The sequence below is a fragment of the Bos indicus genome, chromosome 16 (genome assembly GCF_029378745.1).
Source record: "Bos indicus isolate NIAB-ARS_2022 breed Sahiwal x Tharparkar chromosome 16, NIAB-ARS_B.indTharparkar_mat_pri_1.0, whole genome shotgun sequence".
Classification (NCBI taxonomy): Eukaryota; Metazoa; Chordata; class Mammalia; order Artiodactyla; family Bovidae; genus Bos; species Bos indicus.
The window spans coordinates 57559866-57577911 of NC_091775.1; the positions used below are offsets into that span (position 1 = coordinate 57559866).

General features: G+C 44.0%; 1 protein-coding gene across 1 annotated transcript in view; it reads right to left on the bottom strand.

Annotated features, from left to right (window-relative positions):
* Positions 1-18046, bottom strand: part of TNR (tenascin R) — a 494238-nt gene that overhangs the window by 222625 nt on the left and 253567 nt on the right. The window contains exon 2 of the mRNA XM_070768479.1: positions 5560-5658. The gene's annotated coding sequence lies outside the window, so the exon portion shown is untranslated. The remainder of the gene's footprint in view (positions 1-5559; positions 5659-18046) is intronic.

The following is an 18046-nucleotide window of genomic DNA, read 5'->3' on the forward strand; positions in this document are numbered from 1 at the left end:
CAGGACCCTTAGCAAAAGGAGAGGTGAGCTGGAGGGTAAACAGCCAGTGGACACACCCAACATCAGTACATTTTGCCCAAGTAAACTGCAAGACTTTGAGAGAAAACACAAGTATTCAAAGTACGTTAATGAACAGTGGCCTTTTAGATACTATGCTCTTTATGAAAGTTTATCAGCATTGGATGGGGTGCTTAGTTTGCTCTGGAGCAGGACTGAAGTGGAGGCTCAGTGGTGACTCCTCTGACATGACACTCTGCCCTCTCCTAGGTAGAGAGCATGGAAGCCCAGGTGAGCTCTGTCCTGCATGAGGTTGATCCAAGGTTTAGAGAGAAATACATGCCTGGAGCTCTACTTAGCTGCTCCTCTTCATCTGCATTTTGATGAGGCAGTTGGAGCAGCCATTTGTGTTCAAACTGTAGTTTCTGTTTGAATCCATTCAAGCCACAGTTTACATGGATTACAGATCTTTTCCTCCTGAAACTCCCTCATGGCCCCTAAAGGCTGGGTGAGTTTGGGATTCTTAGGACCTGAGCTGGAGAAGTGGGTGAACCCACGGCTGTGGCTGGGCACAGGTTCTTGCATCCACTCTTAGCTGGCCCTTTGAAATTCTTAGCTTCACTTGGGAAATATGTGTGTCTGTGCTAAGTTGCTTCAGTCATGTCCAACTCTTTGCAACCCCATGAACTATATAGCCCACCAGGCTCCTCTGTCCATGGAATTCTCCAACCAAGAATACTGGAGTGGGTTGCCATGCTCTCCTCCAGGGAATCTTCCCAACTCAGGGATCAAACCCACATCTCTTATGTGTCCTGCATTGGCAGGTGGATTCTTTACCACTAGCACCACCAGGGAAGCCCTCAGGGAAACATGGAAGAAGGTTTTTTCCCACTGGAATGCAAATGCAAGGTTTAAGCTCAAGGTTTGGCTTCTTTAGAAAGGCCATACGAACAGAAGGAAGCTTACATTCAGGCACTTCTGGGTTGACTACCTCTATTAAAAGTGCAAGCTGTGATTTTAAGAGCCTCCAGCTTTTATCCTAAGGCCACCCATGGGTCTGGTTTGGTTGGGGAAAGATGAGTGGGAGAAGACAACTCAGTTGTTGTTTATCTGTTTGTAAAATACATTTATCTCAGGACTTCCCTAGTGGGCCAATGGCAGGGACTCCAATCTCCCAGTGCAGGGGGCCCAGGGTTTGGTCCCTGCTCAGGGAACTAAGAGCTAACACGTCGCAGCTAAAGATCCTGCATGCCACAACTAAAAAGAAAGAAAGAAAGAAAAAGATCCCAAGTGCTGCAGTTAAGACCCTGCACAACCACCTAAATAAATAAATATTTAAAAAAAAAAAAAAAAGAATACAATTATTTCAACACAGAGCCATCTGTTCCTGTTCACCTTGGGTTGGTTTCCCACTTCACCCGCTCCCATTCCGTTTTTAACTTTTTCTAAAACTTACAAAAGAGTGTTAAATTGGAAGGCAATCATATCCTTCCCAGAGCTAAACCCACCTAAGAGAGTTACGGGGGGTGCCGGACATGAGAACCAAGATGAAATATTTATACCTCTGACCATTTTATGTTGGTCTCAGCAGAAAGTCAGGTATTAACATCAGTATTGAATTAAATGGCCAAATAGTATTTCCTCAATAAAGCTTTGTTACCTGGAATTGGAAGCTGTCAAAGATCCCATGGAAGAGGGCATGGCAACTCACTCTAGTATTCTGGCCTGGAGAATCCCCACAGACAGAGGAGCCTGGCGGGCTACGGTCCATAGGGTCACACAGAGTCAGACTAATCACAGCACAAGTCCCTAACTCTCCTTTCCTTGAAAATGCACAATCATGGACATGCATCTGCACACAGAATCCTAGACTTTTAGAGATGAAAGAAACCTCACAGATGCATGTGGGCATGTGGGATCTTAGTTCCCTGGACAGGGATTGAACCTGAGTCCCCTGAATTGGAAGGCGGGTTTCTTAACCACTGGACCACCAGGGAAGTCCCCCATTTATACAGCTGACCTCACAGAAGAGCATGGATTGTCCAGATTAGCCTCACAACCCAGGATCAGTTTGCCAGAAAACAGGGGAGAATGTGGTTCTTCAAATCCCGACTGCGGTCGGGAGCCGTCATGAAGCTGGAAGCTCAGTTCCCCAAATATCACATTTATCTCAATTTGGTGAGAAGCTGAAAGCCTATCTGGGGCCATTTAAATTCTAATGTTATTAAGGGCTCATCTAATCAGCTTTTAAAATAAGCTTCTTTCAAATGCATGGGGAATGAAGGTGGGGCAGCCGTAGGCTGAGTAAGACAGTTCACACCAGCCTGGTGAAGGCACCTCTGTTCCAGCTGACCTTCCTGCTTGGTAACTTCAGCAATTGCAACACCAAACCGTGCTGGTGAGCAGCTATTTGGAAGTATATGGGGGAGGGGGCTAATCTGGACAAGCCATGCTCTCCTGCGAGGTCAGTCGTATAAATGGGGGACTTCCCTGGTGGTCCAGTGGTTAAGAAATCCAATGCAGGGGACTCAGGTTCGATCCCTGTTCAGGGAACTAAGATCCCACAAGACCATATGGGGGCAACTAAGCCCTTGGGTACCACTGAGCCCACACACCACAACTAGGGAGAAGCCTGGATGCCGCAACAAAAATTCTGCGTGCTGCGACTAAGACCCGATTCAGCCAAATAAATGCATAAATAAATATTTTAAAACTCAAATACATGTAACAAGTCTTGGCAGAGAGAGACTGGCCTTTGTGTCGGGAGACCGCTTTCAGATTTAATCAACAGAGCAGCCGGTGCTTCTGAGAACTACCTCTGGATACTGCTTCCCGTAGACTTCTGAGAAGTCCCACCCTCAGGGTCCAGTAGGATCCAACTCCTCTGCCTGGAACCATCACACTTAGTTGGCCCTCACACCCAGCTGTGGCTTGACTCTCCCTGAACCTGGGAGACACTGAGTTTAACCCTGCATGTTTATGGCTCTGATGTAGTTTGGGATTACAGTTCTGATTCTGACACCAATTGTGATGTGTGGTTTCTCTCCCCATCCCCACACACCAAGGAGTTCTCTGTGACACCAGCTGGGTGTCCTTCTATTCAACTCAATTCCCACTCCATCTATTCAGAGAGAGCATCAGAGTCCACAGCATGAGGGCTCAGTTCCACAGGACTACCCTCCGCTTCAGATGCTAATCACAAATCCAGGCTGTCATCTGTGCTTCTGACCTACCGCTACAAATTGGAGATTCCCACACATCCTCCTCCGGTTCTATTAACTTGCTATTAGAATGACTCACGGAACTTGGGAAACCACTTGACTCACTAGATTACTGGTTTATTATGAAGAATATTGAAGGATACAAATGCATCAACAGCCAGATGAAGGGATACACAGGGGAGGTTCTGAACAAAGAGTTTCAAAGGAGCTTCTTCCCCAGCATGGTGGCACATGGAAGCATCCTAGTTCACCAACCCAGAAGATCCCAGACCCGATCCTGGTGGGTTTTTATGGAGGCTTCTTTACACAGGCTTGACTGAATCATTGGCCATTGGTGACTGAACTCAGTCTCCAGTCCCTCTCCTCTCCCCTCCCCAGAGGTTGTGCAGGGTGGGACTGAAAGTTCCAACCCTCTAATCACATGATTGGTTGCCCTGGCAACCAGCCCCCATCCTTAGGAGATTTCCAAAAATCACCCCTTTTAACAAACTCGAGTGTGACTGAAACCAAGAAACATGTATTTCACTCTTAAAGCCTGGGAAAGTTTTAGGAGTTTTGTGCTAGAAATGGCATGAAGACCAAATATGTATTAATATTTCTTGTTATAAATCACACTATTACAGGAATCATCCCCAGGCCCTGCTTTAGACTTCAGTCTTATCCTTGCTTTTCCTGAGTATTCTCTGATTTTGTAGAGTTCTCCTTGCTGCAGTAAGGCTGCCTCCAGACAGGATGTTTGTCTCTGTTCCCTATCCCACAATCCTGCACACAGGCTTTTCAGATCCTGCACAGAGTCTCATTCAGGCTGGTAAGATCCTGGGCTCCCTCTTTCATCCCTCCAAGCCTTCCATCAGATATCATCATCAGATATCAAGAATGAATGAAAATATGTGGCTGTTCTTGCCAAGCTCATAATTTGTCTCACCTTTAAACCAATATTCTTTCAATATTTATTCAACATCGATTTAGAGGAGGACACCATCCCAGATTCTACTGAAGCCACGTTATTCAGAAGTCAGTTCAGAGACCACCTATTTTTATTTAAGCAAGTTTCTTTGACAGAGGATGGGGGTTGGGAGAGTTTAATCTTTAATTGCAAATAGTTTGTCAAATGTTCTATACAAATACTGTCTCCAAATAGAGAGCTGGTAATTTTAAAAGTCTTCATCTTAATAGTTGCCCCTCTTTGCTGTCCAAATGGTCCACCCTATTCCAGCTCTGCTTAGTTGCAGAGAACTTGATCTCAACCAGCCGTTAGCCTAAGAGCATCAAATTAACCAGTTCACTCTTAAGTGTGAATGGCTGATAGCACGCTTAGTGCAATGATGTCTCTTGTGAGTTTGTACATCCAAAGGTGTTTTAAATGGCCTGAGGTACTTTGTGGTCAAGTGTGCCCTAATAAGGCAAGATGTCACTGAGGATATGCTGGGTTAATTCTAATGCAGGGCTTCATAAAAGATGTGTCTTGCCACTGTAGAGTGCCATGATAGATAATGAGAGCATCATGAATCTGAGGAATGAAATGAGTTTTTCCTGAACAAACCTTAGCAGTTTTGTGAACGAATAGAGAAGAGAAGGCAAGTGGGTATATTGTCATTGTTTTGTATAATAAAAAAAAAAAAAAGAGCCACCCCTCTTTGAAAAGTTCCCAGTTCGGAGTACCAAGTCTGAGTGCCAAGAAAAGTTATTAAAGGAGCGAAATATTCATCGTGCCTGTCAACTCTGTGAATCCTGAGAGCCTTCTCCCATGGACCATTTTTTAGAGGTTATTATTTCAACCTGAAAATTCCTTAGACATATATATGTGGTATGAAAAAGGAATTAGGAAAGCTTTTAAATTAAAAGAAATAAAATGACAGATTTTTCCTCTAAGCTATATAAATAGTTATGGATAGAGATAAAGAGATGGATATTCTTTCATAATACTTTATTAGAGGTTTTGGAACTCCAAAAATTTTAGAGTCAGGCTGGTGAATAATTTAACACTGATTCCTGCAGGCTCAAAGTATGCATGGCTGGGTTGGGGAGCAAGTCTAGCCTCTTGGAGGGGCTGTGTGCAATCGCACACTTTTATGACCAACTATGTTTGAAATGCATTTCTGAAATATTTTATAAGATGTCAAAACCTTGGTGCCCAGTTTCTCCAGCTTTTTCTGAGGTAGCATAAAGCCCAGGGGAGCTGGTGCTCTTGACCACCTCATGGCAGGGAGTCTGTCCCTGAGGCTGTTGTTGCAGTGACAAGGAGTCTCAAATCCCGGGAATACGCATACGCAGTCACAACTGAAAGCCTCAGACTGGCCATTGTAATGATGGATGGTTAAAGGTTCACAGAAAACGGTACCTTTAGTGATGGCGTCCTCGGTGTTTTCTCTTTTCCACACGTTCTTTAATCCTAATGCCCAAAGAGACCTGGTCTGTGCAGTAATGATGATACGGCCACCTGAAACAGAGACGGGGAGGGAAGAAATATGTTTATGGCTTTAAAATAAGGAGTTTGTGTTTCCCTTTCCATCTCAACTGCCACATCTCCATTTCAAAAAACTTGGAGGTATAATGTGGGTTTCTAAAGAAAACTGTTATTTATTGTTATTTTTTTCCTCTTCAGAGAGTTCGCTTTACATCATTAGTTTTCTTTCATTCAATCTCAGAGCTTTGCAAGGAAGTAGCAAATATTTAAGGTCAAAATTCTACTGAAGGATTATATATCCAGCTCAAACTACCACACAATTGTACTCATCTCACACGCTAGTAAAGTAATGCTCAAAATTCTCCAAGCCAGGCTTCAGCAATATGTGAACCGTGAACTTCCTGATGTTCAAGCTGGTTTTAGAAAAGGCAGAGGAACCAGAGACCAAATTGCCAACATCCACTGGATCATGGAAAAAGCAAGAGAGTTCCAGAAAAACATCTACTTCTGCTTTATTGACTATGCCAAAGCCTTTGACTGTGTGGATCACCATAAACTGTGGAAAATTCTGAAAGAGATGGGAATACCAGACCACCTGATCTGCCTCTTGAGAAATCTGTATGCAGGTCAGGAAGCAACAGTAAGAACTGGACATGGAACAACAGACTGGTTCCAAATAGGAAAAGGAGGTCGTCAAGGCTGTATACTGTCACCCTGCTTATTTAACTTCTATGCAGAGTACATCATGAGAAACGCTGGACTGGAAGAAGCACAAGCTGGAATCAAGACTGCTAGGAGAAATATCAATAACCTCAGATATGCAGATGACACCACCCTTATGGCAGAAAGTGAAGAGGAACTCAAAAGCCTCTTGATGAAAGTGAAACTGGAGAGTGAAAAAGTTGGCTTAAAGCTCAACATTCAGAAAACGAAGATCATGGCATCCGGTCCCACCACTTCATGGGAAATAGATGGGGAAACAGTGTCAGACTTTATTTTTCTGGGCTCCAAAATCACTGCAGATGGTGACTGCAGCCATGAAATTAAAAGACGCTTACTCCTTGGAAGGAAAGTTATGACCAACCTAGATAGCATATTCAAAAGCAGAGACATTACTTTGCCAACAAAGGTCCGTCTAGTCAAGGCTATGGTTTTTCCTGTGGTCATGTATGGATGTGAGAGTTGGACTGTGAAGAAGGCTGAGCACTGAAGAATTGATGCTTTTGAACTGGGGTATTGGAGAAGACTCTTGAGAGTCCCTTGGACTGCAAGGAGATCCAACCAGTCCATTCTGAAGGAGATCAGCCCTGGGATTTCTTTGGAAGGAATGATGCTAAAGCTGAAACTCCAGTACTTTGGCCACCTCATTTGAAGAGTTGACTCATTGAAAAAGACTGTGATGCTGGGAGGGATTGGGGGCAGGAGGAGAAGGGGACGACAGAGGATGAGATGGCTGGATGGCATCACTGACTCGATGGACGTGAGTCTCAGTGAACTCTGGGAGTTGGTGATGGATAGGGAGGCCTGGCGTGCTGCAATTCATGGGGTCACAAAGAGTCTGATCTGATGTGTTTTATGTAGCAAATCCCTTCTGAGATCTTTAAAGGTGGCTGTGGTTACATACTTAGATGATCTGATTATGACGAATGTTTGACACTTCCTCTAGAAAACCTCTCATCCCCCCTAAGCCTGAGCTCCTCTCATGTTCTTCAAGTCCAGGACACTCAGCGCCTTGCTAGGTCACAGAAGTCACCCATCATTAATTTGTGTTGTTCTCACTCTGAACTCTCAAATCCTCAAGGGCAAATTCTCTGTCCCTATCACAAAGCTAGCACACACTTTCAATAAGTACTCTTTAAGGAAATGAATGCATAACAGCCATTTTCTCAGGCTGGAACCACAACCAATAGAGCAGCAACACCTCTTGCAAGTGGGAAGCTTCTGTGTCAGCAATTTGTCAGTTTCTTTCAACAGGGTTGGGGGAATTCCCTAGGGGTCCAGTGTTTAAGACTGTGCTCTCGCTGCCAGGGGCCTGGGTTCAATTCTTGGTTGGAGAATTAAAGTCCCACAAGTTGTATTGCACAGTCAAAAATTTTTTTTAATTTAATTAAAAAAAATAAACAGATTCCCTCTGCAAAACTTAGACCAGTCACTCCCTGCCCCCTACACAGTCCCATGCATTATCCCACCGTCTATCAGTTCAGTTCATTTGCTCAGTCACGTCCGGCTCTTTGTGATCCTATGGACTGCAGCACGCCAGGCTTCCCTGTCCATTGCCAACTCCCGGAGTTTACTCAAACTCATGTTCATTGAGTCAGTGATGCCATCCAGCAATCTCATCCTCTGTCGTCCCCTTCTCCGCCCACCCTCAATCTTTCCCAGCATCAGGGTCTTTTCCAGTGAGTCAACTCTTCGCATGAGGTAGCCAAAGTATTGGAGTTTCAGCTTCAGCATCAGTCCTTCCAATGAATATTCAGGACTGATTTCCTTTAGGATGGACTGGTTGGATCTCCTTGCAGTCCAAGGGACTCTCAAGAGTCTCCTCCAACACCACAGTTCAAAAGCATCAATTCTTCAGCGCTCAGCTTTCTTTATAGTCCAACTCTCACATCCGTGCATGACTACTGGAAAAACCGTAGCTTCGACTAGGTGGACCTTTGTCGGCAAAGTAATGTCTCTGCTTTTTAATATGCTATCTAGGTTGGTCATAACTTTCCTTCCAAGGAGCAAGCGTCTTTTAATTTCATGGCTGCTGTCACTATCTGCAGTGATTTTGGAGCCCCCAAAATAAAGTCTGTCACTGTTCCCATTGTTTCCCCACCTATTTGCCATGAAGTTATGGGACTGGATGCCATGATCTTCGTTTTCTGAATGTTGAGTTTTAAGCCAATTTTTAGGGTGGTGTCATCTGCATATCTGAGGTTACTGATGTTTCTCACAGCAATCTTGATTCCAGCTTGTGCTTCATCCAGTCCAGTGTTTCTCTGCATATACTTATGTACCCCGCATAGAAGTTAAATAAGCAGGGTGACAATATACAGCCTTGACATAATCCTTTCCCAATTTGGAACCAGTCTGTTGTTCCATGTCCAGTTCTAACTGTTGCTTCCTGACCTGCATATAGGCTTCTCAGGAGGCAGGTCAGGTGGCCTGGTATTACCATCTCTTCAAGAATTTGTCACAGTTTGTTGTGATCCACACAGTCAAAGGCTTTGGCATAGTCAATGAAGCAGAATTAGATGTTTTTCTGAAATTCTCTTGCTTTTTTGATGATCTGAGGGATGTTGGCAATTTGATCTCTGGTTCTTCTGCCTTTTCTAAATCCAGCTTGAACATCTGGAAGTTCATGGTTCATGTACTGTTGAAGCCTAGCTTGCAGAATTTTGAGCATTACTTTGCTAGTGTGTGAAATGAGTGCAATTGTGTGGTAGTTTGAGCATTCTTTGGCATTGCCTTTCTTTGGAATTGAAATGAAAACTAATCTTTTCCTGTGGCCACCACTGAGTTTTCCAAATTTGATGGCATATTGAGTGCAGCACTTTCACAGCATCATCTTTCAGGATTTGAAATAGCTCAACTGGAATTCCATCACATCTACTAGCTTTGTTCATAGTGATGCTTCCTAAGACCCACTTGACTTTGCATTCCAGGATGTCTAGCTCTAGGTGAGTGATCACACCATCATGGTTATCTGAGTCATGAAATATTTTTTGTATAATTCTTCTGTGTATTCTTGCCACCTCTTCTTAATATTTTCTGCTTCTGTTAGGTCCATACCATTTCTGTCCTTTATCAAGCTCATCTTTGCATGAAATGTTCCCTTGGTATCTCTAATTTTCTTGAAGAGATCTCTAGTCTTTCCCATTCTATTGTTTTTCTCTATTTCTTTGCACTGATTGCTGAGGAAGGCTTTCTTACCTCTCCTTGCTATTCTTTCAAACTCTGCATTCAGATGTTTATATCTTTCCTTTTCTCCTTTGCTTTTCGCTTCTCTTCCTTTCACAGCTATTTGTAAGGCCTCCTCAGACAGCCATTTTGCTTTTTTGCATTTCTTTTTCTTGGGGATGGTCTTGATCCCTGCCTCCTGTACAACGTCAGGAACCTTCATCCATAGTTCATCAGGCACTCTGTCTATCAGATCTAGTCCCTTAAATCTATTTCTCACTTCCACTGTTTAATCATAAGGGATTTGATTTAGGTCATACCTGAATGGTCTAGTGGTTTTCCCTACTTTCTTCAATTTCAGCCTGGTTTTGGTAATAAGAAGTTCATGATCTGAGCCACATTCAGCTCCTAGTCTTGTTTTTGCCGACTGTATAGAGCCTTTCCATCTTTCGCTGCAAAGAATATAATCAATCTGATTTCAGTATTGACCATCTGGTGATGTCCATGTGTAGAGTCTTCTCTACACATGGTTGGAAGAGGGTGTTTGCTATGACCAGTGCGTTCTCTTGGCAAAACTCTATTAGCCTTAGTCCTGCTTCATTCCGCACTCCAAGGCCAAATTTGCCTATTACTCCAGGTAATTCTTGACTTCCTACTTTTGCATTCCAGTCCTCTATTATGAAAAGGACATCTTTTTTGGGTGTTAGTTCTAGAAGGTCTTGTAGCCACAGTCCATAGCCAGATGATTATGCCTTCAAGGACATGCTTCCCACAAAACCCTTCTGAGCCTTCTCCAAAATGGACACTGAGCTTCCAGGATTTCATTTACAGGCACTTAAAGAGACTACTTCTGCAGTCCATGGGGTCGCTAGGAGTCGGACATGACTGAGCGACTTCACTTTCACTTTTCACTTTCATGCATTGGAGAAGGAAATGGCAACCCACTCAAGTGTTCTTGCCTGGAGAATCTCAGGGACGGGGAGCCTGGTGGGCTGCCGTCTATGGGGTCGTACAGAGTCCAACACGACTGAAGTGACTTAGCAGCAGCAGCAGCAGAGACTAATTAAAAATCAAGTAGCACTGGGGGAGGAAGGAGCAGACCTTTGACTAAGGTGTAGGCTTGCTCATCCAAGTTGCTCCTGAATGAATGAACCTTCTCTGGATGACCCCGTGAAGCTTTAGAATTGGAGGAAAGATCATTTAGCTCTGGAAGGCCAGAAAGGTTTCATCTCTGGAGAATCCTCCAGAATATCAGCAGGGAAGTGGCTGCCTGGAGAGTGGAGCTGGGATGGATTCTGAGCTGCATCACTGGGAAAAATAGTGGTCATCAAGAGATCACCAGTGCCCAGGGTGGGGAACTCTTGGAGGTGACATGAATACCAGGTACTTTTCTTCCTCTGATTCAAATTAGCTGCTCACCAAATGGAAGCATTGCAGATCCTTAGGACAGGGTAATTTGGACAGTGGCTGTTCTAAATCCTAAAGGAGATCAGTCCTAGGTGTTCATTGGAAGGACTGATGTTGAAGCTGAAACTCCAATACTTTGGCCACCTGATGCGAAGAGCTGACTCATTTGAAAAGACCCTGATGTTGGGAAAGATTGAGGGCAGGAGAAGAAGGGGATGACAGAGAATGAGATGGTTGGATGGCATCACCAATTCAATGGACATGAGTTTGGGTAAACTCTGGGAGTTGGTGATGTACAGGGAGGCCTGGCGTGCTGTGGTTCACAGAATCGCAAAGAGTCAAACATGACTGAGTGACTGAACTGTCCCATATGTGCAGGCTATTTCATTGGCAGATAGCTTTGATGTTAAAAAAATCTCTGCTTCCATGGAATTAAACTCCCTCTCCTTTTTACTTCTACCCTTTGACTCTTTATTTCTCATCCTATCTGTGAGGTGGTGATGTCACTCTTAGAAGGAATACAGTCTCTTTTGAACCAACTGTGTCAAAAGTCATGATAAGTGTTGGCGAAATCCTCTTCAGTCTAGTTCCTTCACTTTGATATCTTCAATTCAGCTTCCATTTTATCAATATTATTATTTCTCGACTAGATACAGGCACATTCATTCATACAACTCACATATATTTGTTTATTGTATTTTAAATATCTTTGTGATTCTTGAAATTATGAAGATGGTGATTGCTCATTGTAATAAGTGAATCCATATGAAGATGTATACAGAGAAAGTTAATAATTTACCCCTAGCCTCAGCCCCCTGATGTAACATATTATTTAATTTTTTTAAAGTTTTTTCTTTTTAAAAAAATTTATTTTTTAATTAAAGGATAATTGCTTTACAGAATTTTGTTGTTTTCTGCCAAATCTCAACATGAATCAGCCATAGGTATACATATATCCCCTCCCTTTTGAACCTCCCTCCCATCTCCCTCCCCATCCCACCCCTCTAGGTTGATACAGAGCCCCTGTTTGAGTTTCCTGAGCCACACAGCAAATTCCCATCTTCTATTGAAGTTCATTTGACTTACCATGTTTCAGGTGTATAGCAAAGTAATTCAATTATACATATATGTGTGCATATATATAGATATATATCTTTCAGATTATTTTTCATTATAGGTTATTACATGATATTAAATATAGTTCCCTGTGCTAAAAGTAGGTCCTTGTTTTTTATCTACTTTATATATAGTAGTATGTATCTATTAATCCCAAATTCCAAGTCTATCTCTCCCTCATTTTTCCCCTTTGATAACCATGTTTGTTTTCTATGTCTGTGAGCCAGTTTCTGTTTTGTAAATAAGTGCATTTGTATCATAGCTTTAGATTCCACGAATAAGTGATATCATATGATATTTGTCTTTGTCTGACTTACTTCACTTAGTATGGTCCTCTCTAGGCCCACCCGTGTGGCTACAAATGGCACCATTTCTTGATGTAACCTTTTAATAGACTAGCACATATCCTTCCGCACTCTCATTAGTCCAGTTTCCAGAAAACAGGCTGAGACAGGATAAACACTCTGCAGTTTTATCGGGGCAACTCTTATGGGGAGCACAGGAAGTCGAATTGGCCAGAGGGACCTCTGAAGCTGTCCTATATTGAGAAGGAACAGGCCTTTGGGCCCAACGGGTCTTTGGCGGGGGACGGCTCCCAGGGAGAGCGCAGGCACAACCTTGGGCGGAGCAGCTCCCTTTGGCGGAGGTCACGGCTGGAGAGGAACTCAGCTGTGAGCCGTCAGCAGCCAAGGCTCCCATCAGCTGCTGGGCTGAGTGTTTCAGCTGGGTGATGCCTCGCAGCACCCACAATATACATCTTCCCTGTGCTTATTTAATCGCAATTATGCATATTCATACAGACAGATGGGATGCTTTTGTTTATAGTTTTTAACTGAAATACTCTGCAACTTGTTTTGACTTAAGAAGATCATCAGTTCCCCCCTAATTTATGCACACATATAGGTCCCCGGTGGCTCAGACAGTAAAAGTGTCTGCCTACAACTCAGGAGACCTGGGTTTGATCCCTGGGTCAGGAGGATCCCTGGGAGAAGGAAATGGCAACCCATTCTAGTACTCTTGCCTTGAAAATCCCATGGACGGAGGAGCCTGGTAGGCTACAGTCCATGGAGTCGTAAAGAGTCAGACACGACTGAGCGACTCCACTTCACTTTATAGGTACTTCTACAAAAAGTTCTTAGTCTACATCTAGCTTTTTAGTGCAGTCCCCTTAGTTTTTCCCTCAGTTCTTTACCTCTCTCCACCTCTTTTTCTTCCCCCACTGTCCATACTACCTCACCCCCTAGGCTGACAGCGTGGAATGTAGACTTTTGTGCTTTTCTTCATGTGTGTAACCACATGTACACATGTGTGAATAGGGACAGACGGGCTGATGTGGTGTTTTGGTCATTGGCAGCAACTATTTATTAAGAGCCTTCTGGGAACTTCCCCGGTGGTCCAGTGGTTAAGAATCTTCCTGCCAGCGCAGGGTACATGGGTTTGATCCCTAGTCCGGAAAGATCCCACATGCCTCAGGGTTACTAAGCTCATGTGCTTTAGTAATCATGAGTACTGAAGCCCACGCACCTACAGCCCATGCTTCAAAGCAAGAGAAGCCATCGCGATGAGACGCCTTTGCACTGCAATGAAGAGCAGCAACTAAGACCCAGAGCAGCCAAAACTAAATTTAAAAAAAACAAAAACAAAAAAAAACGGAGCCTTCTGAATGCCTGGGCCTGCACCAGGCCCTGGAGATATAAGGGGACAGATCCTGTGCTCTCAAAGAGGTCCTGCCCATCGGGGACAGAGACCCAGAACTGTCGGTTACAACAAAGGAGCGTTCACTTATGGAGACAGGCACTAATCACACAGAGTTATTTGGAGAATTAGAACTAGAAGGTGGGGCTCCTATGTTCTAGTCCCATGTTCTTTTCCTTTTAAAAAATGGCACTTAAAAAAAAATGTTTTAAACTGTGGGCTGAGCAATGGCCACATTGAATTCCAGCCAGTGTGTGCTGATCTTCCTGAAGTCGTGTCAAAATCTGCTCTGTTGGAGAAGCTCTAGTGAGCCTAACATATTGGCTCCTTTGATGGAATTATATATGACCTCACAAATAGATCCATTTAATTTGATTGACGAGTGGTACAGCCCTGAAGAGATCGAACAAAGACCTTACCTTGGAGTAGATTTTCATATAACTGGTGATAAGAAAAAGGATTCTTATAACAGAAATACATGCTGGCGTGTCGCCATGTGGACCATCATTCCTGTGCTCACAGGTTGCAGAGACAAAGCTGTGAACAGAGACAATTATCCAGCACAGGGTTCATGGTCCCAGTTCCTTTGTCTACACACTTCCAAGAAGGCCTGAGGACAGAGGTGGTGGAACCACAGGAGACGCATGGAAGACAAAAGAGCACGATGACCTGCCCGTGCTGGGAGCACTGCACTGGGAGCACTGCACTGGGAGCACGGTGGCCGTGGGGACAGCCACTTCAGCAAACTGATGTGTTCTTCTTGCCCATTCTCTCTGCCCATCATTCACCTGCACTTACCCTCTTAGCACCCAGCATTTCTCCCACAGCCATTCTCTGAGGTCAACTTGTAACAGCTCATCTTTGAAAAAACAACAACAAATTTTTCCTATGAAATATGTCCAAAACTGTGCATTATATAGAATTTTCCTCCTCAAATTCTGACCCCTCTGACACTCGATGTGAGTCCAGGAACCCAAGAAGCTAGGCTTTGACTTTATCTCGTGGGCTCCAGCCCCTGATGGTACAGTCAGGACCTGTGGGCCAGACAGTCCAGAGAGTGCAGCTAGGAAACCCTGTTGACCCCAATCACAGACTTTTCCCAAAGCCCCATGTTTTTCCCCTTTTGGCAGAGGTGAATCACGGGCAGAAGGAAGATACCACCATGCCAGGTGAGACAGAGTTCCAAAACCTGCAGAGGTTTCAGACTTCACAGCAAAAGTCCATTTTGTTTTATTTATTTATTTGTTTGACTGTGCCAGGTCTTAGTTGCAGCATGTGGGATCTAGTTCCCTGACCAGGGATTGAACCAGGACCCCCTGCACTGGAGTCTTAACCACTGGACGACCAGGGAAATCCCCAAAAGTCCATTTTGATATTCAGCATAAACCCTCTTACTTGAATGGTTTTGGTTTGTTTGTTGCTGGAGATGTTCCAGGAATAGCCACGAAATTACAAGGATGCTGATCAGCTCTAGACAGACTGCCCAATATGCTAAAGCATTGTTAGTTCATGTCTTTTCTCAATTCTCACAACAGTCAGTTGCTGAAAATGGATCAGATTATGACAGGCCAACAAACTGTTCTTAGTCATTTTAATGAGAAAATGGGAAATTTGGGCAACTAATGGTGATCTGTGTGTGTGCTAAGTCACTTCAGTTGAGTCCGACTTTTTGCGGCTTCATGGACCGTGGATTGCCAGGCTCCTCTGTCCATGGGCTTCTCCAGGTAAGAATAATGGAGTGGGTTGCCATGCCTTCCAGGAGGGGATCCTCCCAACCCAAGGATCGAACCCACATCTCCGGTATTGAAGGTAGACTCTTTACTGCTGAGCCACCAAGAAGCCCATTGGCAATCTGAACTATATTTAACTCTTAAACTCACAAGGTCCCCTAACAGAAGGCACCTTGAATGACTATAATTTGGGGCTCTTACATTCAGGCATACAAATGTGAATATTTCTTAGAAGGACTTTTCTGGCCCATTGTTAATGGCAAATTCAGTAAGATGTGAAAAGTTCATGCATGCTTAATTCATTGTCTATTACTGCATAACAAATTACCCCAAATTCAGTGGCTGAAAAACAATAAACATTTACTATCTTTTGGTTTCAGTGGATCAGGAACTCAGAAGTGATTTATCTGGCTTGTTCTGGCCCAGAGTCTTCATGAAGCTTCCTTTAGGATGTTGACCAGGGCTGTAGTCATCTGAAGACTCGCTGGGGCTAGAGGACTGGATTCTAAGATGGTTCACATATGTGATCTGGTTGTTGCAGAAGGCCTCCCTACTGAAGCATCTGCTGGGCTGCTTGAGTATCCTCACAACATGGTGGCTAGCTTCCCCCAGACCAAGCTACCTGAGAGAAAGCCAAGTGGGAGGAGCAGGGTCTTTGATGACCTGCCTTATTAGCATTTCTGCAACATACCACTATTTACATGGATCAGCCCTATTTAATGTGAGAAGAGACAACACATGGGTTATGAATGCTAGAAAGCAAGGATTAATTGGGGGCCATCCTGAAGATTAGCAACCACAAATGCCTTTTGCCTTCATTATGGTAAAGACCTGGAAGCAAACAATTCTGTTTCTTAGGACTTCCCTGGTGGTACAGTGGTTAGGAATGCACCTGCCAATGCAGAAGATATGGGTTTGGTCCCTGGTCTGGGAAGACTGCACATGCCTTGGGGCAACTAAATCCATTTGCTACAATGACTGAGTCCACGTGCCACAACTCTACTGAAGCCCTTGAGCCCGTTCTCTGCAGCAAGAGAAGCCATGCCAATGAGAAGTCAGCTTACTACAGCAAAGAGCCCTGCTCTCTGCAACTAGAGAAAGTCCGCTCACAGCAACAAAGACATACTTTTTTTTTAAAAGCATTAAATACATACTTTTTTTTTAAAAGCATTACAACTTTTTTGTATGTCTTGTATCTCCACAGAACAACAAATGAAAGAATATGAAATTCAGCTTAAATTCTAGCTCTCACCTGCTCCACACTTTTGGAAAAGATATGTATATAATCCCTCTAAGCACACTTTTTCTGATCTGTAAAATGGGAATAATGATATTCCCCGCTGTGAGGATTAACATAGATAATATGTGTCAAGGGCTGAGCTTGGAGGAATTCAAAACTTATTCTCATTCTTGCTTTCCCCCTTATCCTCTCTCCCAGGGCTCTCATGTACCACCTGAACGATGTGATTAAATGACTCCATTTCAGAGTCAGCTGTCTCGCCCCCAACCTCCTTGCATCCATGGTTTCCAAACCAAAGAAGGGGCTGGAGGTCTCTTCTTCCCGGAGGAAGATTTGCTGAGGTTTCATAAAGTCAGGATGTATGAGAGACACTGCAGTTCTTTCATATCTTAATTAGCAATTAATTAAGTGGAGGTGCGGGTGTCTGGAATATCTGACAGACAGGCTCCATAATTATCTTTTATTATTATTACTAATGGAAAATATGGTCAGGGTGGTTCAAGTTTCCCCAGAATTTCAGGTTTAATTGAATGACCCAGTGGAGAATCGAAATGAACAAGCTGCCCTTTCCACATTGTTTTATTAAAAACATTTTGAAATTTGGCAGTGTCTTGCACTCAGGAGCTTTGCTGGCCTGTTATCTTGGGCTGTGATCTTTAACTAGGCTTAGAGGAAGGAGGGTGTGCCCCCTCAGGGTTGCAGGGTCCCTGCAGGGAAGCACACAATCGCATTCTCAAGACTATGCAGGTAGCCTTTCGTTAAGACCCTCCTCTCCTCCCGTAGGGAAGGTCTCTGTTTGAAAGTCAGAAAAGGACGCTGGTCTAAGGACTGAGCTGGAGAAGAGAAGAGAGATGCTTTTCTAAGAGAACCTCTAGAGATATTGACCCCAGGGTCCCAAAGGCTCCACCTAAGAGGGACTGCAAGGCCCTAATTTGGTGATGCTGTCACAACCTCATGGTCACATAGGAGGGCTGGCAAGTCGGGCGACCAGAAACTGGTCACTGCTTGGAGGGCTCATGGGGCTGAGTTCTCTGGGGGACCTTGGAAAAAGTAAGCTAAGGCCTGGCTTCCTCTGTGTTCTGACCCCACACATGGTTGATTCTCCATGGGTATAGTTTTCACCAAGACTAGGCAAGCCATTCCAAGGTTTCAGTCTTCTAGGGTTAACCTGGGACAGCTGGACGTGTGTCAGGCTATTCTTTCACCCCAGAGAGAGCTGGGCGGCATTGCTACAGGGCATCATCTGAGGCGACAGAACATCCTTCTCTGGCCACATGTGTGTGTTTCTGTGGATTGTGTAATATCTCCTAGATTCAGTGCCATCTCATTATCATTATTTCTCAATAAG